This window comes from Centruroides vittatus, unplaced genomic scaffold, assembly GCF_030686945.1.
Source record: "Centruroides vittatus isolate TY-2023 unplaced genomic scaffold, ASM3068694v2 contig_988, whole genome shotgun sequence".
Lineage (NCBI taxonomy): Eukaryota > Metazoa > Arthropoda > Arachnida > Scorpiones > Buthidae > Centruroides > Centruroides vittatus.
This window is the reverse complement of record NW_027122657.1, coordinates 121,279-145,445: the sequence shown is the minus strand read 5'-3', so window position 1 is coordinate 145,445 and position 24,167 is coordinate 121,279. Positions and strand designations below refer to the sequence as shown.

General features: G+C 30.3%; 1 long non-coding RNA gene across 1 annotated transcript; it reads left to right on the top strand.

Moving 5' to 3' along the window:
* Positions 1 to 23,237: 23,237 nt before the first annotated feature.
* On the top strand, positions 23,238 to 23,821 carry LOC136986052 (uncharacterized). Its single transcript, XR_010882418.1, has 3 exons — positions 23,238 to 23,425; positions 23,578 to 23,639; positions 23,772 to 23,821. It is a non-coding gene; the product is annotated as an uncharacterized lncRNA (long non-coding RNA).
* The last annotated feature ends 346 nt before the right edge of the window (positions 23,822 to 24,167 follow it).

Genomic DNA, 24,167 nt, shown 5'->3' with positions numbered 1-24,167 from the left:
TCTATAGATATTTATCCCGGACTGGCTGGTCACGTGGAGTTTTCCGGGTATTGTCCACGTCCGTAACGCCTAAATAGAAGCCAGTAACCCTTAAAAGACCTTCCGGAAAACATTATTTTTCTCATAACAACCATCGTAAACGCATGCAACTACTATTACATGAAAATTACGTCACACTTTATTACGGGGCAATATTATCCGAAAGCTCATGCCTAACTAGCAAAGACAAGAGCCTGTAAAAGTCCTTCATTTTGTGTTTTATTTATATTTTAAATGTGTGCTTATCCTGTGACATGTGTCTTATAGATTTCAATAACGTATTTGAAAATTTGAGAGCCAACTGTGTATTTAAAAATTTGGTTTGAATATCAATTGTGAGTTTATCTTATTGTTTATATTTTCATAATTTTGTTGGTAAAATCGGGAATTTACTTGTATCTTTATTTTGTACGGTTTAATGTGTAAGAACCGTACAACAACCGAAGAGGGACGACATGAGTCCGAAATGCATTTAGTTAAAGGAACTTAAAAAAAATGAAAAGAAGATACTTATATCATACAGAAGTCGTGGAAGTTTGGGAAAAAACAGGCTATTGGGTTGGTGGAATAATAAATTGATGCAGATCCCGAGCAAGAAACTAAATGAAGAATACAAAGTAGTTTAAATTTTTCATATTGAGAAAATTCAGTCTTTTCTCGATGTACACATATTTTATAGAAAGTTTGGGCCAGGGTATGAGTGATTATATGTTAATGATGAAGCTCTATATTTATCCACTAGTGACATTAAAACATTTTATATTTACATGGGAATCAGTCTCACAACGTGCTTCTTATTACGTTATTAACGCAATTACTTCACTATGGCTCAATCATTTCAGAAGAGACTATGTTCGCAAAATATGATGTTCCGTGGGCGCGGTTGATTTTAACTTAGAACCGCTATGGGCCCATAAACATGACGAATTGACATGGCGAATTTTCACCTGGAATATCTTAGCCAATATATGGAATTTCAAATTTCGGCTTCCTCACTACATCTGCCTTACCGAATTAAATACATTTGCAAAAAATCAGGTTTAATGGTCGTGTGATTGTTTTAAACTCCGATCAAACAACAGATTTGACAATACACGTTCTGACTTATGAAGAGCTCCGCTTAATTTGCCCACCAGTGGTCGAGTGGATAAAACCACAAATCACTGGTATGTTGGTCGTGTGTTCGCGCCAGGCAAACGGAACGGCCTATTTGGAGATTTTCTTAACGTTTCTAACACATAAATAGGGCCCAGTTTTTCATAAAAGATTCCCCGGCTTTCCCCTGGGCCGATCTCCAACGTGTCGCGTTTCCATAATCGAAGAAACCAATCACTTGAAAATAAACAGACACACATTCACGTTTAATAAAACAATCTATGAAACATCAATGAAAATTAATATTAATGAAATTAAATTCCGTATAGTTACTTCTAGTCAGCTTAAGTTATTAAGCGTATTTATTTATGTTAATTAATACGCTATCTTTATTTACGTTAAATTTGTTTATTGACCTCGTTAACACACGCTTTCATATGGTAATTATGTTTATTGTTTATGTAAACACATACAGTATTTACCGAACATGTGCTTTTCAATTCTGTTAATATTTACTGACCTCATTTGTTCTATAAAATTTTATTATAATTAACAGCAATAAAATCATTAATGGAAGCATTATTGCTGTTAAATATAAAAAGGTTAATTAAATATTTTTTCGTGCTTTTAGAAGATTTAAAGCGTTATAAAAATAAATTTAGATTGTTTCTTTTATTTCAACAGCAATGTATTGAATTATTTTCACGTTGAATAACGGAAATGCCAACTTTAATGGTGACATTTGTGACCTATATTTTACTGACATAATTTATAATTTTAATTGCACCTGTGATGGTTTACCGTGCTAACTTTACATTTGTGTTATGACTACTTGGCATTAACACGTGGCTGTAATAGCATTAGGAAATGGTAATGTTGTTCTTAATTTTGATAGAAATAAATTCAAAAATTATCTAATAAATTTACAAATCAATACATGGTCGAAAACGACTTATTAAAAAGTAGTGCATAATGTCCATACAATCAGAAACTGATATTGTGAATGTAATTTTTTTTTCTTTATTTTTACTGTTTTACCTAATTTATTATTTTGTTGTTTTAAACCGTATATATATTATTGTAATTTATTCTCTGGATTCAAATAGCTCAATATTTCGAATAATTTTGTATTTTAAATGTGTTCTTAACTGTTCAACACAAAGAGAACAGTTATCAATATTCTATGATTTTAAAAACCCGAAGATGGCCTGTAGAACAGGTTGAAAGCGTTCGTAACGTTTAATAAAGTGTTGTTGCGGAAGTTAAGAGGCATAGGACTGAGTATTAATTAAATAATTAACAATTACAGTTAAAAATACTCTATTACATTTTAAAATTAATTTTATTTAATCCGTAGCCTTTTCGTCTTTACAAAGTATCGTCGTCATCTTAGCATTTTTGTTGATCTTGATCAGAGTTAACAGCAATATTTGCATATTACTTTCCCGCTGTTACGTAGGAATGGGCGATCGGTGAAAAAATGACCCCTATCCTCAACATTATGATGATTTTTGCCATTTTATAATAATTAAAAATATAAAACTCTTTAAACTAGAATATCATAACAGATGGCGCCACCAAATGTTGCCGGAAAAGTTAAGTGACTCATTGCTGGTTTTTGTAGAATTTTATGATAAAAAATTCTTATCGATGAAGAAATAAAATGTTATTAATCGTAAATTTGTTCTGTAGATTAACGAGCGACTTTTTCTTCCAGAATTTGTGTTCTAATACCGAATTGCTAGAGTACCGAGACACCCCGCCGTATTTCGTTCGTTATTTTACGAATAATTGCTCGCCTACGGTCAAATAAAGTTTAATAACACTTATCTACAAATGTTTGAATAAATTTTACTAAATACCTAAAAATTGTTGATTTTTGTACGGATGATTTTCAAACCGTGTTGTAGAAGTACCGTGTTGTACAAAGATATCTGTATTATAATTTATGTATTTCCCAATTTGACACTTACAGCAGCTATTAGTGCTTCGATAGCGTTTTAAATTTTTAATGCGGTGTTTCATTATTTTATAAAAAAATTTTAAAACGATTTGAAAATTGAATATAATAATATCTATATATACTGGGAATATACTGTAATATATTAAGAATTGAGGCCTCCAAGAACTTGAAGAAAGTACATATTGGGCTTCTATAGCAAATTAAATTATTATATTGGAATAAGAAAGTAAACGAAATATTGTAAAAAGAGCGCCTACTTCCTCGGCAATTTAAACCTTATGTCTTCCTTCCGGGCGTCTCTGTAAAAAGCAAATATAAACTTCGATAATATTTAACTTGTAATATGATGTATGTGTGTGTTTAATGTCGTGTATTGTTATGCTTTCTTTGTTTTGAGTATGTGTGTGTTGGGTGTATGTGAGTATGAGTGTGACTGCGCGCCCTATTTGTATGTTTTGTGGTGGTTAGCTTCCATATATTGACTAATTGTCTAAATCATTTCCGCATTTTTTCACAAAACTATCAATTGTTATTAATGATTAATATTATTCTGAATTTAATTTATAATTCTTTGATTCACAAACACAAGTCGTGTTTGTGAATCAAAGAAAAAGTTAAGAAAACACTGTTTCGGAAGATAAATAATTTAATTTATAAGTTAAAGTACAGATTGAACCAATTTAAAGTTGAATTTTAAATTAAATTTTAATCATCTTCAAACTCGATTTAGAAAAGGACGCGATGTTATTAATTAAATAAGAATTTAAACTTCTATCAACTTCTATCAAAATATAAAATAATTAAAATATTCTCTATTTTAAAAGTTAATTATGAGAAAATGGAGTTAAAATTGTTATTTGAACTCCGTTTTCATTTTCATACGACGTGTCAAATTTCGTATGTTGACAATACGTGCAGCTGGTGTTTTCATATGAAATAGTATATAAAAGAATTCGAACAGACGTGAACATAAACTTTTAAGTAGCTTTACTTTAACGACGCGTAAGAACTTAACTTTATAAAACCTAAAGTCCAGCACATTTTAATAGATTATAACAAGGTAAGTTCTGTCTTTTATCTTTCTTCACCACAAAAATATGAGCGAGGAACGTATAGTACGTGTCCAATTATAAAGTAATTATTTGTTTTGGTTTTCTTCTCATTTGCAAATACAAATTGCAGAAAACATTTATTTTAGTAAAGTCACTTTTTGTCAGGGAACATTTAAGATGTTAAAAACACGAAGATATTTAACACGTGTTAAATATAGGAAAATTTTTTTTTCTTCTGCTATTTTGACTCTTCCGGTAAATTTGCATTTTTCCATGTTTGGGTCCCCTCCAAGAGCCCAAAAATGTCAGACCATCTTACAATATTTTGTACCATTGTGTGTTGCCATCTAATTTGTATGTATGGGGCATTGGTATCATTTAATTTTTCTAGTTAAAGATCAAACGATGAAAAGGTGGGTTGGGTCACTGCAGGGGCGTATCTAGGTTTTTCGGAACCTAGAGCTTATTAAAACCAATGGGGCCCCATTGTTTGTTAATACAAATAATACTATAAATTATTATTATATTAATAACATTAACTATTTTTACCATATGATATGTGTTCATTGTTAATGAAGAAGTATTAAAAATTAATAATAATAATTTAATTTTTGTGGGCCCTTCACACTTGGTAGCCCAGGTCTTAAGCCCTATTAGTTTCTATGTAGATTCGCTACTGTTATATCTCGAAAGGACTTTTATTGTTATTTGACCCCAGTAGAGATATAGCACGTGACCCTATTTATTTTGTAATGAAACTTTTACTCAATATTAGCAATTACAATTTCTTTAAAAACTTACTTCTATACTATAATAAGCTAGTTTTTATAGTAATTAAAAATATAAAATAATTTTTCGATTATATTACGTAATAGAAGGCACTACACCTAACTTTAACTTTCTAATATTTATGTACTAAGAAATTCATGGAAGTGTCCTTGCCAAAATATTTTTCTTTTAGATAGACTTGGAGCTGAATAAATAATTGCAATTGTAAAATTAAAATTATAATTTAATTAAAATTCTATTATACCTGAAAGTTAAAATTTTAGATTTACTATATTAAAATTTATGTTAAATATTTCAATCATTTTTGGTATAAAAATATAATGAATCAAATTATATTTTTCTAAGATTAAATGCTTCTTATAATTTTAGGTTTATGAAATTATTTTTCTGGTAAATATCATAACACGTTCTACTGTCACGTGATAAAAAAATATATATAAGCAAATAAATCTATCAAAGGAAATGAAAACATCAATGAATATGACATTTATGCTAGTGTTATTCATATTTACTATTGTTTTTCCTTCAATTAAATCTTTTCAACTGCTTCAACAAGGTTCAAGTATTAGACCTGCGAATCCATATGAACATACCTCACGAAGGGATTGATTATTTTTGTTGTAAGTGTTTTAGTAACATACTCTTAATAAATATTTTCACGTTTTACTCGTTAATTATCGTTATAATGTTCTGATTATGCTTATGAAAATGTAAATACAATTTATTGTAAATATATTTATACTTTTATGTTTTTAATTTCTATTGTAATTAGCACTGAGTTGTGACGGAAGAAGAAACTATGCGTCTTGCGTGAGACAAAATGGATTGGAAATGGTATGCTTTTAAATATTCGCAAAAATTTTATTTTATAATTAATTTTCGAAGCAATAATTCATCAATATTTGATATTTAGAATCGGGAAATCGCTAAAAACTGTGCTCAACAAATACGGTTTTTTCCAACAGCAGACGAGTTGGACGATTACCTTTGTAATACTCTGCGATTCTGTCCAGAAGTAACTTATCCCTGTTTCTAAATATTGTATTAATTATTATTTATTTCATTAATTGACAATATTTATATTAATAGGAATATAACCAATATATCAAATGTGTCGGTTCAGCTGACTATACTTACAGTTTAAACTATCCAAGTACCTATAAGATTATTGATGTGAGTATTATGCGAGTAAATGTATTCATAGTATATACACTCAAACCTGTTTTTATGCGGTCTTTTTTTCTGCGATTTTTTATATGTGCAATGTGTTTTGTGCAATTATTTTTGTGCAGTATACCAATTTGATTGAAATTCATATACCGCACACAAAAAATCACACAAAACAAATCGCACAAATAAAAATTCGCACAAAAATAGACCGCACAAAAACAGGTTTGAGTGTATATATATACATAACTCACTAAATAATTATTATATCAATTATTACATATTAACTAAAGTATTTGGAGTTGGTTTAATTAACTTATATAACAATACGTGCCGATCATTAGCGGTTTAATATTGACACAACATTAGATGCATAGAAAAATTAGAATTTATATTTTTTTATTTACTCGAAAATTTGAAATTTCTTTGAAGAAATTTATTATTTTAGGAATATTAAAGAAGGGATAAAGAATGGCTGATTTGATTGTTTTTCATTTCACTTTTGCGAAAATTAAACAAAACGTGATAAAACTGTAATATAGTTGCTATTTTAATTTAGAAACACGGCATTTAAACACTAGGAAAGTTGAAGTTTTAAATTTATATGACTGTCGCTAAAGTTTTTTGAAGAAGTGCTACTCGCGCGTGCATACTAGATTTTCAAACAGCCGAGTATTTTTCCCAGTTTATTTCTCATGTGTAATCAATCATTAAGAAAAATAGGGAGAATTCCTTAAATTAAAGAAAAATGAGATAAGTTAACAAACAATAATATTTTCCTAAGCTTATCTATGTCTGAAACTGCAAAGAAACTGAATAGTAAAAAAATTTTAACTGATATTAACTTGTGTATAATGATTATTATACTGTTTTAAATATTGAAATACTTTTATAAATTAGAATTAATTAATTTTGTTAGAAATATGTAATATTGTTATTTTTCTATTTAAATATATTTTTTTATTATCGTTCTTTACAAAGTTATGTGTTGCACTATCTGTTAAGAGATTTTATTTTGAAATAATACTTATACTATTAATTATTATAATAACGGAAAATGCTTATTTTTAAGGATAAGAGCGAACGTTTAAACAATTATAATGCTAATCACGATTTAACTTTCATTAAGTCTGACCCCACTCAAAACAATACACGATCTCATTTGTCTTTAAACCCTTTTGCTTTCAACTGTAAAAAGTTAATAGAATCAATGTTGCATATATGAATATAAACTTGATCTTAAATTTTAAAATTTTAGATGTAGCCAGTCGTGAGATAGAATATGAAATAGATGCAGTGGTACAAATATACACGCAGAATTTTGTAAGAAGATTGTTTACATTACTTTGCCTCTTAGCGTAAATAAACGTGAAAAATGCAAAGAAAATTAATCAGTAACGAGTTGCGGCAACGTTTAAAATTTTGATGTTGCAATGTATTATATTTTATTAAATTAACTTTTTATGTGTTTAATTACTATAAAATTGCAAAACTTTTAATTTTGAGAATTGGGGTGAGTTTTATAAAAAATCGTAAATGCTAATAACGAGTAAAATCGTCATCAAGTCGAACCCTACTGGAGATATACACGATCTTCATTATCTTCTTACCCTTCCAGCATTAGTCACCCAAATTTAATAGCATCGATCCTCCTAGTAAACAAACCTTTCTTCAAAATTTCAGAAACTTTCTACAAAAAGCATAGGCGATAATAAGCTTCAAACAGGATAAAGAAAATCGTGCCTTACACACACACACACACACACACATACACACACACATACATACATACAAACACTAACATATAAAGAAATTACCCCAAAATTTTCCATTTCTCGACGTTTCGAGATGTCCAAAACTGTAAAAGTCTTGGGGTTCAGTTTTTGACCGCTCGCCATACTTTTTCTCTGTTAGGGAGAAATGAAAAGAGAGAGGGATTAAAATACGGCCAATCAACCATACTTCCCCTATATTATATTAAAGTAATATTAGAATGTAATATATTAGAATGTAATAATTAAAATTTTCCCATCAATCTCTAGTCTGGATTTTATTTAAATTAATCAAAACAAATACTGTTTTACCAGAAATTATGTAAAATGCAACTATTTCGCAAATAAATTAAAATTAAGAGATAGCTTTTGTTGGTAAATCTAAAATTTACGATAAAATCCCAATTTACACTAAATTATTTCATGAAATATTTTGAGTGTTTCTATTATTTTTTTCCAGACATGCCTGGCGACTGCAGACAGATGTTAAGAAAAATTAATTTCTTTAATTTATCTTTATTAACAATTTAAGTAAAAATTACATTAAGCTGGTTTTCTATGGTTTTTATTTCATTTGTGATATGTTGGTATATTTATTTAAATTGGTATATAAAATTGGTTGGAATATTAATTTACAATTTAAATTCTAGTTAATAAATTGTAGAATTCTGTTAGATTTTGATGATTTATAATTTGCTGAAATAAAGCATTTTAATAACTTGACTATTGTTTATTTTGTTTAATCAATATGCTGGAGTGAGTGTCACCTGCAAAGGATTTAACACATAAAACAAACATTTATTTGTACACTCAAACATGTTTTTGTGCGGTCTTTTTATTGTGCAATTTTTTATATGTGCAATGTGTTTTGTGCAATTATTTTTGTGCAGTATAACAATTTGATTGAAATTCATATACCGTACACAAAAACTCACACAAAACAAATCGCACAAATAAAAAATTGCACAAAAAAAGACCGCACAAAAACAGGTTTGAGTGTAATTGTTAATTTCTTTCAATTAAAAATGTAAATTATTTCAAAATTTTCTAAATAAAAAATAATGATATTTTATACACGTGATAATTTTCAGTGATATTTAATTTAAAAAATTAGCAAATAATACACGATATCGCTGCCTTATAAATTATCTTCATTTATAACTTATTTCTACTTCAATATGTTTTCATTCGAGGGTATGATGTTGCCTGTTATCATAAACTAATCTTTTTGTTCATCAACTTCGAAAAATTCACTAATTTGCGTACAATTAAGTTCACATATTGTGACTACATTCATAATAGTGACTACATCCATTCGAACAGATAGAATATAATATCGTTATTAATCGGTTTTGTTACAAAAGTTTTTTCTTTCGTTATTAACGCTCTGTCTTTAAGCTTTATTTGATTAATTACAAATACTAATTAATTACTAATGAAGAGATTTGCCAGTCATATTAAAGTATAAGATTTTCGGTATTCTGGCATTTATGACCATCATTCATGATCGTAACAATTTCGACATGGTTTAGGTGTAATTTTTTTTATAAATCATTTGTTGAAAAAAAGCAAAAATGTTCGAAAAATTACACCTACTCGGTAACTACAAAGCAGACAAATCCCTATATTGATTTTTATTAGTAGCGTAGATCACAAATGATATTATAAAAGCACGAATATCAACACATTTCCCATCCTGGAAGTGGCTTGTAAATTGCGTTCATAACTCGACATTCGAACTCTGCCTAAACCGATCTTCGTCCACTCGTTTGAAACAAGTTTCATTTTTATTTGTCGTTCTTCTGTCCACTTCGTCTTTGATGAATTAATAATTAATCAACGTACAAGTATTTACGTTTAGTCACAATTTTATGTGCCGTTCAGTATCTTGTCCAATCTGATTGCAATTTAGAATTCAATTAAAATGAGAATTGTATAGCCGAAAAGATAAATAATATACAGTACATTTACCCTGTAAATTAATTATATATGCTACGTATATTGTTTCTGATAGAACAACATGTACCGATATTAGGGACATCAATATTAAAAGCTATTCTTTTTGAGATACGTAAGTAAAGATAACCTGCACTTAAATATTTTATTATTAGATAGGTTGCAGCCGACGTTTTCAACGCGAAAACGTGTTTATCGGATGTTCAGCGCCGCTTTCCTGTAAGCCTAAAAGTTTGACATGGAAATGGCGTTTGAAACGGCGAGCGTGATTCCACTGACGTTCCAAACGCCATTGTCAAACTTCTAGGCTTACAGGAAAACGGAGCTGAACGTCCGATGTACACATTTTCGCGTTGAAAACTTCCGCTAATATTTTTCATGTTTTACACATTGAGGCGGAAGTGTAGCCTCAAATGAAAGGTCGACTCCAACGTGGAACTGTCAGTTTCCTCGTGTACGCACAAAAGGTGAAAGTCAGAAGACACTTTTAGGCATTGTCTACTTATAAAACGTAAGAATTTTCTTACGTTTTGTAAATTATTATCTTATAGTTTCAGTTTCGGTTTGGATTCGTGCAGTTTGGTACTTGTGTATATGCTTTATTTATATTGTTTTGGTCGTTTGTTTCTTATAATAATCCTCTTATTTTACTTAAACTTACAACTATAAAGAAGGAATTTACTTTCCATGTATAAAACTAAACTTTTGTAAGTAGGGCTATAGTATATTTATCTGTTCATTGCTTAAATATTAATCCTACCGTATCGTTATTTTAAAATAAGAATTAGTTTTATGTTATCAGATCTACCTACATAAATTGAGTTTTTTCCGTTACTATTCAGGTGCACACATGTGCAAATAAGGGTACAATCGCGGATGTCAATGACACTGTTTGGACTTTAACAGAGTTGTAAGAGCATGCCCATAGGAGCAAACAGATCAAAGAAATCATACCTCCATATCTGACCCTTCGCTAGATACAATCATCCGAAATCAACCTACTTTCAAAACGCGATCGGTAGTCACGCTGCGCTCATTGCTAAGACAATTCGGTCCAGATAATATGCCGGTTTTGAGTAGTCCATTTGATTGTTTGTGGAGTAAGTTAATGATATAAAGTTTCAAGGGGTGGGGGTGCGCGTGAAGCGCACGACTACATGCGGATCATTGGTATTATTCTTTTTGTTAAAGGCACTGGTCGCCGTGCCTAGAACATAACTTGCTTACAAACGTGGCATTCGCAAACAAGATGGCAACCGAAACTGCCGCCGTCGGGGTTCCACATTTGGAGGTGAATTTCTGTCAAAGGGTCGCCTGTTAGACGCTTTTTTATTCTATACCGATAAATATCGTTAGAATGTCTGACATACTTGTTAGGCTGTTTGTTAAACATAGTTTCCTAGATTATAGCATAATAATGTGTAAAAAAACGGAAAATTCTGTTAATTTGTAAAGGCAGATATTATCACATAAAAAGCATACTGTACCCTCTGTATATTTAACGTCAGTTATTCGCGATTGAATTTTTCTAAATAAACCTGTTTAATCCGTAATTTATTTGACAGAAAGAAATTGTCTATGGCCGTATTTCATATATCTAATGTTTTTCTCGTGATATTATTTTTAATATCGGAAAAAAAATTATACATTTCTAATATGGACATACATCAATACTTTTAATTCTGAATATTATATTTCGATACTTTTATCTTTCTTCACTAAGAACAAAGTACTTTTATGTTGAAAAATTAACTTTTTACCAAGATAAAACAGTCGAAGTGGGAACCAGGCTGAAAATGACAATGAGTATATGAGCTCTGTTCGAGGGATGTCAGCTTATTCGTCCCATCTTTGATATAATTCGTTTTTTCTGTATTTACACTCAATTTACGTAAAAATTATTCTATTGTCCTGTTTATAATTAATAGCTGATCTTTGTTTCTGTTTACTGAATAGAATTTCACAGTAAAATATTCGGAAACTAAATTATAAAAGCCAAACAAATTGAGTAGCTTAATTTTTACAATATCCACTTAAAATGAATAAAAGCATTATTACATATTTATTATTTATTCGTGCATATCGACGTCTTTCGAAGAAATAATCATTTATTGTAGAGTTTTTATAAGCTGAAAATTATTCTGTCGTCTTTGATGAAATTTGTTACAATTTACTAATTTTTACAGAAACATTAAATTTTAGACATATTTCTTGGTATTTCTTGGTGATCACGTGATCGAAAGCTATTTTTATCGTGGCGAAATTTTCCCACATTGATCTTTGTCATATCTAATTTGCATATTAGTGATAGTACATTACTCATCTTTATTAAACAGATCTAGACATTTTATATTATTTAAATTTGACTGGATTAATACTCGTAAAATAATTATATAAAATTTTTAGTATTTTGCAAGAAAACTTCAATCCAGATGACGTAAGAGTCATCCATGGTTCGCGGGAGAATTTGCGCAATGATCTTTTTTATATCTAATTTGCATAATTATAATGGAAAATTATTAATCTTTATTAAGCAGATTTAGTTATTGTGTATTAATTAAATTCATTGGATTTCATGAAAGAATTTTTAAAAACTTTTAGCTTTTATTCAAAAACTTTTCGTCATGTGATGAAATTTTTACAGGAGCAATACTATATGAATCAGTTCGCGGCAGAATTTTGAAGAGTGCGGTTTAATGTTTCTTTGTTTCTCGTTTTTTTCGAAGGTCACTGCGATAATTTTTTATTACGTGGATCCATACATTTTGCGTTGTTTTTAACGGATAAAAGGTGGAAATTTTACTCTGAATATAGAACTTGTTTTTCAGAATATGCTGCTTTACAAAAAGTTGAAAATAATTTATTTTCGACAATTTGCGAGAACTGATCTTTGTTTGGATGTAAATGAAGGCATGTATTATAGGTTTACTAATTTATTTCTGCATATAATTATTTAGTTCTAATTTCGAGACATTTGTAGTTTTTAATGTTTATAAGCGTGTTATTTAGACATGTCTACCAATTTAGTGCTAAAACGTAGAACTGCGTCAAAGAAGAATACAAACTTTAATTAGCAAGTAGTCCCTTTATTAGCAAACTAATTTGTTGGTAGATTTTTTTACATTTAAAGTGTAATTAGATGAAACTAAATGGATGTGAACATAGAAAGTAGAATATGGCAAGACTAATAGATAAAACTATTATTACATATTACTCGATCAGAAAAATTTATACTTGAAGAATTTTGTTTTGATAATTATGGCCTAGGGTTTATGTCGAAAATATTTTTCAGTTATATTTGAAATTACAGTAACAAATTATGTAAAATTCAGCTTGATATAATAATATATCATTCGAATAGTAATGGCGCTTAAATATTTATATAATTAATTGAAATTTTCGAATATTGTTTGAGAAAACTGAGGAAGGCAAGAGTATCGACAGTTGTATAATGAACTGAATTTAAGTAAATTAGGTGACTTTGTGTGTTTTGATGTAGTTTTTTTATAATATTACGATATACGAACTTTCGATTTTGTAAATTGTATTATACTAAAAAATAAAGTTTTTCGTTGTTCTCCTACTTAATGATGTATTTATAATGTTTCTGAACTAAATAATACTTATTAAATTGAAATCCAAGCTTTACAAAGTACTATGAATATTAGAGAAGACCGTTTTACTATAAACTACTACGTCTTACTACAGCTTACTCTAATATTGATTTTACAAAAAGTAGGTCAGACAAGGACCGTTAGACTAATGACGTAGGCTGTTTACTTTTTCGGGTTTCACCGGTGCTCTCGCGATAGCGTCATTTACAGAAGTCACACCTACTTTTTTCTGACGCGAGCCAATTAGGAATATTAATTTTTTTAACCAATCAGATGACGGCGGAAAATTTAAATTCGATTTATGTCGATAGATGGCCGTCTAAAATTTCATATTTATTTTAATTTTCTCTCTTTTATTGTAATTTCTCGAGAACTAAAGGATATTCCAAAACAATGTTGGAGAACCCAACTACTCGTGAAAATTCTACGACTTCACGAAATGGTCCAGGTATTTTATAAGAATTTTTTAACGACTATAGTCGTCCCTCACCACTGCCACTCGATCGCCTTGGATTTACGTTCCTCACTGTTAAGAAGTTAAGCGTTACTTTGGCCTGTACAATGTCCTGAAACCTTGTCTGATGTTACCTATGAAGTCGAGGGTTTCGATCCTACGTCCAAGCGAAGGAAGCCAAAGGATACCGTCCACGTCCTTCGCATGAAACCGTATTGTGATTCCAGTATGCAAGACTCTGCGTCTACCTATGATGTCGATAGTCCTCCAAGCTCAACATCGTCCGGCCAATGACTCGTGCTAGAGCTAGATCCAAATGAGGGAGTGCCTAAACGACAGCGAGGCGCTGTCTTCTGGGGGGAGGGTATAATGCCGCGGCTCACCTTTTCCACCGTGTCATTCCTGGTGCAGGGGTAAGCAGCTTTGCCTGTCGGGAAGGAGGTTCCCGTTTCGAACCCCTTTGATGATGATTTTTTTGTATGTACTGTACGTTCTCTCGATCTGAGAACACATGGTAATTTGTTATCATTTACATATTCTAACCATGTCCTCACAGTATATAATCGCGAGCTCTCAGGTTGAGGGCGGTTATTGTTGCAGCAGTTGTACTGTACATTCTCTGAGTGAATAAACACCACTTTGTGTTCCTAACGACTGGTTGCCGTTTGTCTCCGCGACAATATGATATGAATGTATGTGATTCATGATTGTGATAATAATAACTAACTACTAATTACTTACTGTTTTACAAACACAAATAATTAAATTAGTTATAAATATCTACAGACTGATATGTAGAGCCTATATAAGAAAAATTGGTAAGACTGATAGCCACTTAGCCACTGATTATCTGCCCTTACATTATTATAATATATTTATATAAATGAATTAGAATGACCTTTGTTATTATTTAACTTAAAGATTGCATTATAACTATAATCTAACTAAACATTTAAAGTTAATTATCTCTATCTGAAGTGTTAAATCGAACCACAGTTAAGTTTAGTACAGTAGAGAGTCGTTAATCGGAATCAATTGGAGACTGGGGTTGTTCAGATTAGTGATTTGTTCCGATTACCGATTATGTACAAAAAAAAAAAATACATTAATCTGTCCGATGTTCAAATTTTTCTCCGTTGCGTGTCGCTTCGTGTTGAATTTTCGTCGATTTTAAGCCTAACGAAAATTTTTATAATAATCATCGAGGCTATCGTATCGCTAAAAATTATTTCTGCATTTTGTACAAACAAAATAAATATATTAAAGAATATAAAAACATGAAAATTATACTTAAGAAGTAAATCTAGTATCAAAAACGTTCGATTCAGCACGACACAGTCCGACTGAAAATCGTTCCGATTACCGGGGTTCCGATTAACGACTCTCTACTGTATCTAAATGTGTAAGAAGTTTTACTGATTTATAGTGACCAGGCTAAATAATAAATGTTGCTTAAGTATTTTAAAAAATGTTTTATTTCTTTAAAAAAAAAACATAAATTGCTGGATAGATTAGATAGATAGATAACACTTTATTGCACCAAAAATACATCTGCGCTGGATCCGCGCTGGATCCAGCTAAAATGATGTTAATCCAGCAAAAATCCAGCTGGATTAAAAACACTGCTGGATTGCAATCCCTAAACGCGATACCTGAGCTTGTCGATTTTTGCCAATTTCACCAATATCAGGTGTAATGTGTAATATAGCTACTCTCATTGCTTAGTCTATATTAGTCTTTCTCGTTTTTTATTTATATATTGATGAATGTCAGATAAGAACTCACACAAATAATATGTTTAAAACTGTAACAAAGTTTTCAGTGCTCTTGTGGAGAGAGCTGGTGATTTCGATTGGAGGAAATTCCAAAATTCCTTCCTCAATAGTTACAATAATTCTCTGAAATATCATCTGTTGATAAGATAACCAATTGTTCTTCTCGTAAGGAAAATTTACAACTTGATGGATTAACTGGGTCAAATCGATTCAGTTAATATTCGTATTCAGTAATAATTTTCCATATTTAACAAAGGAAAAGTAACTTGCGATCTTTTCTTTCAATAGTGTTAAATATTCAGTTATAACGAAAATACGTTGACATTTTTATTATGAAGCGAAGACACGTACATATATGTATATATATCAATATATATACTTTTGAAATGAAAAATTTCCAAAGAGACTTTCCTGAAATGCTGACAGTGTCAGTGGATGTCAAAATATTTTCAGTAATTCAAGTAATTAATTATATCGACTAAATATGCTATTTATCACATTAAATATCATTTTTAAAACATATTATAAAAGCATTTGTAGCTTCATTTTGGAAAAAGGACAACAATTCATTCTTAAGTTCTAAAAATTGACATCACTTTACCTTTGAATAACCATACAACATTCATTCAGAATGCAAAATCATTAATAGGATTATTATTGCTGTTAATTCTAAGAAAATTGAATAGATATTTTTTGCCAGGCTGCGAACCCATGACCGATTACCAGTGTTTAGTGGTTTTGTCCATTCGACCACTGGTGGGCTAATTGAGTGGAGCTCTTCATATCACAACAATTGAAAGTAATAATTACACGTCAGCAGTAGCCCGCTACTGTAATATCCATGGTTGTGGAATTCAAAAAAATACATTAAATATAACTGAAAAGAATCTAATACATTTGAAAGGAATATTCTTAAACATTTTGAACTAAGAAAATTAAACTTAAAAATAAAAATTAACAGTAATGATGATATGCAATTACACCCCACTTGGTATCTATTTTTAGCCAGCAGAGACCTACAATAATGTGTAAGAAGTGTGTAAAACGCCCACCAGCGGCCAAGCGGTTCCGTTCCCTGAACACTGGGAGTTTGGTGGTGGGTTCGTGCCTCTCCAAACTGGCCACGTGGAGTTTTCCGGGTATTGTCCACATCTGTAACGCCTGAATAGGGGCACTTACCCTTAAAAGACCTTCCGGAGGGCGTTATTCCAGGCTAACAACCATCGTAAACCATGCAACTACTATTACATGAAAATTACGTCACACTTTATTACGAGGCAATATAGTCCGAAACTCATGCCCAACCAGCCAAGACAAGACCCTGTAAAAGTACTTCATTTTGTGTTTTATTTATATTTTAAATGTGTGCTTATCCTATGGCATGTGTCTTGTTGATTTCAATAATGTATTTGAAGTTTTGAGAGCCAAATGTGTATTTAATAATTTGATTTGCATATCAATTGTGAGTTTATCTTATTGTTTATATTTTAATAGTTCTGTTGGTAAAATCGGGAATTTATTTGTATCTTTATTTTGTACGGTTTAATATGTAAGAACCGTACAACAACCGAAGAGGGACGACATGAGTCCGAAATGCATTTAGTTAGAGCAGTGGTTCTTAACCTTTTAGTGATGAGGGACCATTTATCAAAATTTTTCTCTTGCCATGGACCACGAGCTGTTTGGCAGTAATATAAGTTCTTATAAGGTTGTTCTATAAATTAAACATGTATAAAATTATTCGAAACCAAGAATATTATATTATTTGCGAAAATCTTACATTAATTATATTATTTTAGTGCAATTTTTGTAACTGCATAGTGTTTACCAACTGCTGGATTCTTTGTTCAGTGCTACTCAAAGCCAAACGCATGTTGGCACTGGCATCCAACTGATTTCGATGTTTACTTTTAATTATCAAAAGCACTGAGAATCCTTGCTAGCATAAATATGTGGTTGAAAATAAAGTTAGGTTCCGTAAAGCAATTTCTCGAATTTTAGAGAAAGCAATAGCTTTATGGCTCCAAAAATCTTCAAGATTAAGTCCTGTCTTGAAAGTATCCTTGCAGTTACTATCGTGTTACATTTCAATTAACTCTTCTTGTATTTTATCCGGCACATCAGAAATGTTGACTATGAAAGGATTGTGGATCAGTTTCCAAATAATGCCTTCCAGTAGGTCTTTTAAAGGAAACTGGCCCCTATTCAGGTGTTACAAACGTGGAGAAAACCCGGAGAACTCCACGTGGCCAGCCCGTCCGAACGCAGTGGGAACCCGCGACCAAACTCTCAGTGTTTAGTAGCGACAGAACCGCTCGGCCACTGGTGAGCATCTCAGCACACTGTCTGTCAATAATTAGGTTCAATGTATCAAACGCAGAAAAATTCTCTCTTTCAACTTTGCTGATCAATAGGTCGATTTTAGCGATAAACGTACTGATTTTATCTTCAAATGCAAATATATTGCTAGTGCCTTCCAATTTCATATTTTTTGACCGTTGTAGTTAAAGGTTCAATTTATTTAGTTTGCGCAAAAAAATCCACTAAATAAGCAAAATGTAATTGAAATTTGAACTGACAAAACTCGTCGTCAACTCGTCGTCATTTATTTAATAATTTTAGGATGACTTCACGGACCACATCGGGTGCTTTCAGGAACCACTAGTAGTCCACGGACCACCGGTTAAGAACCACTGAGTTAAAGGAACTTAAAAAAATTGAAAAGAATATTCTTATAACATACAGAATTCGTGGAAGTTTCAGAAAAAACAGCCTATTGGGTTGCTGGAGTAATAAATTGAAACAGATCCCGAACCAGATCCCGAAGAAACTAACTGAAGAATACAAAGTAGTTTAAATTGTTCATATTGAGAAAATTCAGTCTTTTCTCGATGTACACATATTTTATAGAAAGTTTGGGCCAGGGTATGAGTGATTACATGTTAATGATGAAGCTCTATATTTATTTACTAGTGACATTAAAACATTTTATATTTACATGGGAATCAGTCTCACAACGTGCTTCTTATTACGTTATTAACGCAATTACTTCACTATGGCTCAATCATTTCAGAAGAGACTATGTTCGCAAAATATGATGTTCCGTGGGCGCGGTTGATTTTAACTTAAAACCGCTATGGGCCCATAAACATGACGAATTGACATGGCGAATTTTCACCTGGAATATCTTAGCCAATATATGGAATTTCAAATTTCGGCTTCCTCACTACATCTGCCTTACCGAATTAAATACATTTGCAAAAAATCAGGTTTAATGGTCGTGTGATTGTTTTAAACTCCGATCAAACAACAGATTTGACAATACACGTTCTGACTTATGAAGAGCTCCGCTTAATTTGCCCACCAGTGGTCGAGTGGATAAAACCACAAATCACTGGTATGTTGGTCGTGTGTTCGCGCCAGGCAAACGGAACGGCCTATTTGGAGATTTTCTTAACGTTTCTAACACATAAATAGGGCCCAGTTTTTCATAAAAGATTCCCCGGCTTTCCCCTGGGCCGATCTCCAACGTGTCGCGTTTCCATAATCGAAGAAACCAATCACTTGAAAATAAACAGACACACATTCACGTTTAATAAAACAATCTCTGAAACATAAATGAAAATTAATATTAATGAAATTAAATTCCGTATAGTTTCTTCTAGTCAGCTTAAGTTATTAAGCGTATTTATTTATGTTAATTAATACGCTATCTTTATTTACGTTAAATTTGTTTATTGACCTCGTTAACACACGCTTTCATATGGTAATTATGTTTATTGTTTATGTAAACACATACAGTATTTACCGAACATGTGCTTTTCAATTCTGTTAATATTTACTGACCTCATTTGTTCTATAAAATTTTATTATAATTAACAGCAATAAAATCATTAATGGAAGCATTATTGCTGTTAAATATAAAAAGGTTGATTAAATGTTTTTTCGTGCTTTTAGAAGATTTAAAGCGTTATAAAAATAAATTTAGATTGTTTCTTTTATTTCAACAGCAATGTATTGAATTATTTTCACGTTGAATAACGGAAATGCCAACTTTAATGGTGACATTTGTGACCTATATTTTACTGACATAATTTATAATTTTAATTGCACCTGTGATGGTTTACCGTGCTAACTTTACATTTGTGTTATGACTACTTGGCATTAACACGTGGCTGTAATAGCATTAGGAAATGGTGGTGTTGTTCTTAATTTTGATAGAAATAAATTCAAAAATTATCTAATAAATTTACGAATCAATACATGGTCGAAAACGACTTATTAAAAAGTAGTGCATAATGTCCACACAATCAGAAACTGATATTGTGAATGTAATTTTTTTTTCTTTATTTTTACTGTTTTACCTATTTTATTATTTTGTTGTTTTAAACCGTATATATATTATTGTAATTTATTCTCTGGATTCAAATAGCTCAATATTTCGAATAATTTTGTATTTTAAATGTGTTCTTAACTGTTCAACACAAAGAGAACAGTTATCAATATTCTATGATTTTAAAAACCCGAAGATGGCCTGTAGAACAGGTTGAAAGCGTTCGTAACGTTTAATAAAGTGTTGTTGCGGAAGTTAAGAGGCATAGGACTGAGTATTAATTAAATAATTAACAATTACAGTTAAAAATACTCTATTACATTTTAAAATTAATTTTATTTAATCCGTAGCCTTTTCGTCTTTACAAAGTATCGTCGTCATCTTAGCATTTTTGTTGATCTTGATCAGAGTTAACAGCAACATTTGCATATTACTTTCCCGCTGTTACGTAAGAATGGGCGATCGGTGAAAAAATGACCCCTATCCTCAACATTATGATGATTTTTGCCATTTTATAATAATTAAAAATATAAAACTCTTTAAACTAGAATATCATAACAGATGGCGCCACCAAATGTTGCCGGAAAAGTTAAGTGACTCATTGCTGGTTTTTGTAGAATTTTATGATAAAAAATTCTTATCGATGAAGAAATAAAATGTTATTAATCGTAAATTTGTTCTGTAGATTAACGAGCGACTTTTTCTTCCAGAATTTGTGTTCTAATACCGAATTGCTAGAGTACCGAGACACCCCGCCGTATTTCGTTCGTTATTTTACGAATAATTGCTCGCCTACGGTCAAATAAAGTTTAATAACACTTATCTACAAATGTTTGAATAAATTTTACTAAATACCTAAAAATTGTTGATTTTTGTACGGATGATTTTCAAACCGTGTTGTAGAAGTACCGTGTTGTACAAAGATATCTGTATTATAATTTATGTATTTCCCAATTTGACACTTACAGCAGCTATTAGTGCTTCGATAGCGTTTTAAATTTTTAATGCGGTGTTTCATTATTTTATAAAAAAATTTTAAAACGATTTGAAAATTGAATATAATAATATCTATATATACTGGGAATATACTGTAATATATTAAGAATTGAGGCCTCCCAGAACTTGAAGAAAGTACATATTGGGCTTCTATAGCAAATTAAATTATTATATTGGAATAAGAAAGTAAACGAAATATTGTAAAAAGAGCGCCTACTTCCTCGGCAATTTAAACCTTATGTCTTCCTTCCGGGCGTCTCTGTAAAAAGCAAATATAAACTTCGATAATATTTAACTTGTAATATGATGTATGTGTGTGTTTAATGTCGTGTATTGTTATGCTTTCTTTGTTTTGAGTATGTGTGTGTTGGGTGTATGTGAGTATGAGTGTGACTGCGCGCCCTATTTGTATGTTTTGTGGTGGTTAGCTTCCATATATTGACTAATTGTCTAAATCATTTCCGCATTTTTTCACAAAACTATCAATTGTTATTAATGATTAATATTGTTCTTAAATTTATTTTATAATTCTTTGATTCACAAACACAAGTCGTGTTTGTGAATCAAAGAAAAAGTTAACAAAACACTGTTTCGGAAGATAAATAATTTAATTTATAAGTTAAAGTACAGATTGAACCAATTTAAAGTTGAATTTTAAATTAAATTTTATTCATCTTCAAACTCGATTTAGAAAAGGACGCGATGTTATTAATTAAATAAGAATTTAAACTTCTATCAACTTCTATCAAAATATAAAATAATTAAAATATTCTCTATTTTAAAAGTTAATTATGAGAAAATGGAGTTAAAATTGTTATTTGAACTCCGTTTTCATTTTCATACGACGTGTCAAATTTCGTATGTTGACAATACGTGCAGCTGGTGTTTTCATATGAAATAGTATATAAAAGAATTCGAACAGACGTGAACATAAACTTTTAAGTAGCTTTACTTTAACGACGCGTAAGAACTTAACTTTATAAAACCTAAAGTCCAGCACATTTTAATAGATTATAACAAGGTAAGTTCTGTCTTTTATCTTTCTTCACCACAAAAATATGAGCGAGGAACGTATAGTACGTGTCCAATTATAAAGTAATTATTTGTTTTGGTTTTCTTCTCATTTGCAAATACAAATTGCAGAAAACATTTATTTTAGTAAAGTCACTTTTTGTCAGGGAACATTTAAGATGTTAAAAACACAAAGATATTTAACACGTGTTAAATATAGGAAAATTTTTTTTCTTTTGCTATTCTGACCCTTCCGGTAAATTTGCATTTTTCCATGTTTGGGTCCCCTCCAAGAGCCCAAAAATGTCAGACCATCTTACAATATTTTGTACCATTGTGTGTTGCTATCTAATTTGTATGTATGGGGCATTGGTATCATTTAATTTTTCTAGTTAAAGATCAAACGATGAAAAGGTGGGTTGGGTCACTGCAGGGGCGTATCTAGGTTTTTCGGAACCTAGAGCTTATTAAAACCAATGGGGCCCCATTGTTTGTTAATACAAATAATACTATAAATTATTATTATATTAATAACATTAACTATTTTTACCATATGATATGTGTTCATTGTTAATGAAGAAGTATTAAAAATTAATAATAATAATTTAATTTTTGTGGGCCCTTCACACTTGGTAGCCCAGGTCTTAAGCCCTATTAGTTTCTATGTAGATTCGCTACTGTTATATCTCGAAAGGACTTTTATTGTTATTTGACCCCAGTAGAGATATAGCACGTGACCCTATTTATTTTGTAATGAAACTTTTACTCAATATTAGCAATTACAATTTCTTTAAAAACTTACTTCTATACTATAATAAGCTAGTTTTTATAGTAATTAAAAATATAAAATAATTTTTCGATTATATTACGTAATAGAAGGCATTACACCTAACTTTAACTTTCTAATATTTATGTACTAAGAAATTCATGGAAGTGTCCTTGCCAAAATATTTTTCTTTTAGATAGACTTGGAGCTGAATAAATAATTGCAATTGTAAAATTAAAATTATAATTTAATTAAAATTCTATTATATCTGAAAGTTAAAATTTTAGATTTACTATATTAAAATTTATGTTAAATATTTCAATCATTTTTGGTATAAAAATATAATAAATCAAATTATATTTTTCTAAGATTAAATGCTTCTTATAATTTTAGGTTTATGAAATTATTTTTCTGGTAAATATCATAACACGTTCTACTGTCACGTGATAAAAAAATATATATAAGCAAATCAATCTATCAAAGGAAATGAAAACATCAATGAATATGACATTTATGCTAGTGTTATTCATATTTACTATTGTTTTTCCTTCAATTAAATCTTTTCAACTGCTTCAACAAGGTTCAAGTATTAGACCTGCGAATCCATATGAACATGCCTTACGAGGGATTGATTATTTTTGTTGTAAGTGTTTTAGTAACATACTCTTAATAAATATTTTCACGTTTTACTCGTTAATTATTGTTATAATGTTCTGATTATGCTTATGACAATATAAATAAAATTTATTGGAAATATATTCATACTTTTATGTTTTTAATTTCTATTGTAATTAGCACTGAGTTGTGACGGAAAAAGAAACTATGCGTCTTGCGTGAGACAAAATGGATTGGAAATGGTATGCCTTTAAATATTCGCAAGAATTTTATTATTATAAGAATTTTATAAGAATTATAAAGAATTTTATTTTATTTATAAGAATTTCATAATTTATTTTCCAAGCAATAATTTATCAATATTTCATATTTAGTTTCTGGAATTCGCTAAAAACTGTGCTCAACAAATACGGTTTTTTCCAACAGCAGAAGAGGTGGACGATTACCGTTGTAATACTCTGCGATTCTGTCCAGAAGTAACTTATCCCTGTTTCTAAATATTGTATTAGTTATTATTTATTTCGTTAATTGACAATATTTATATTAATAGGAATATAACAAATATATCAACTGTCTCGTATCAGCTCACTATACTTACAGTTTAAACTATCCAAGTACCTATAAAGTTATTGATGTGAGTATTATGCGAGTAAATGTATTCACAGTATATATATACTGTGAGTTTTGTATATATATATTTATATAACTCACTAAATAATTACTATATCAATTATTACATAGTAAGTTTTTACTATTTTCAATAGTCGTTC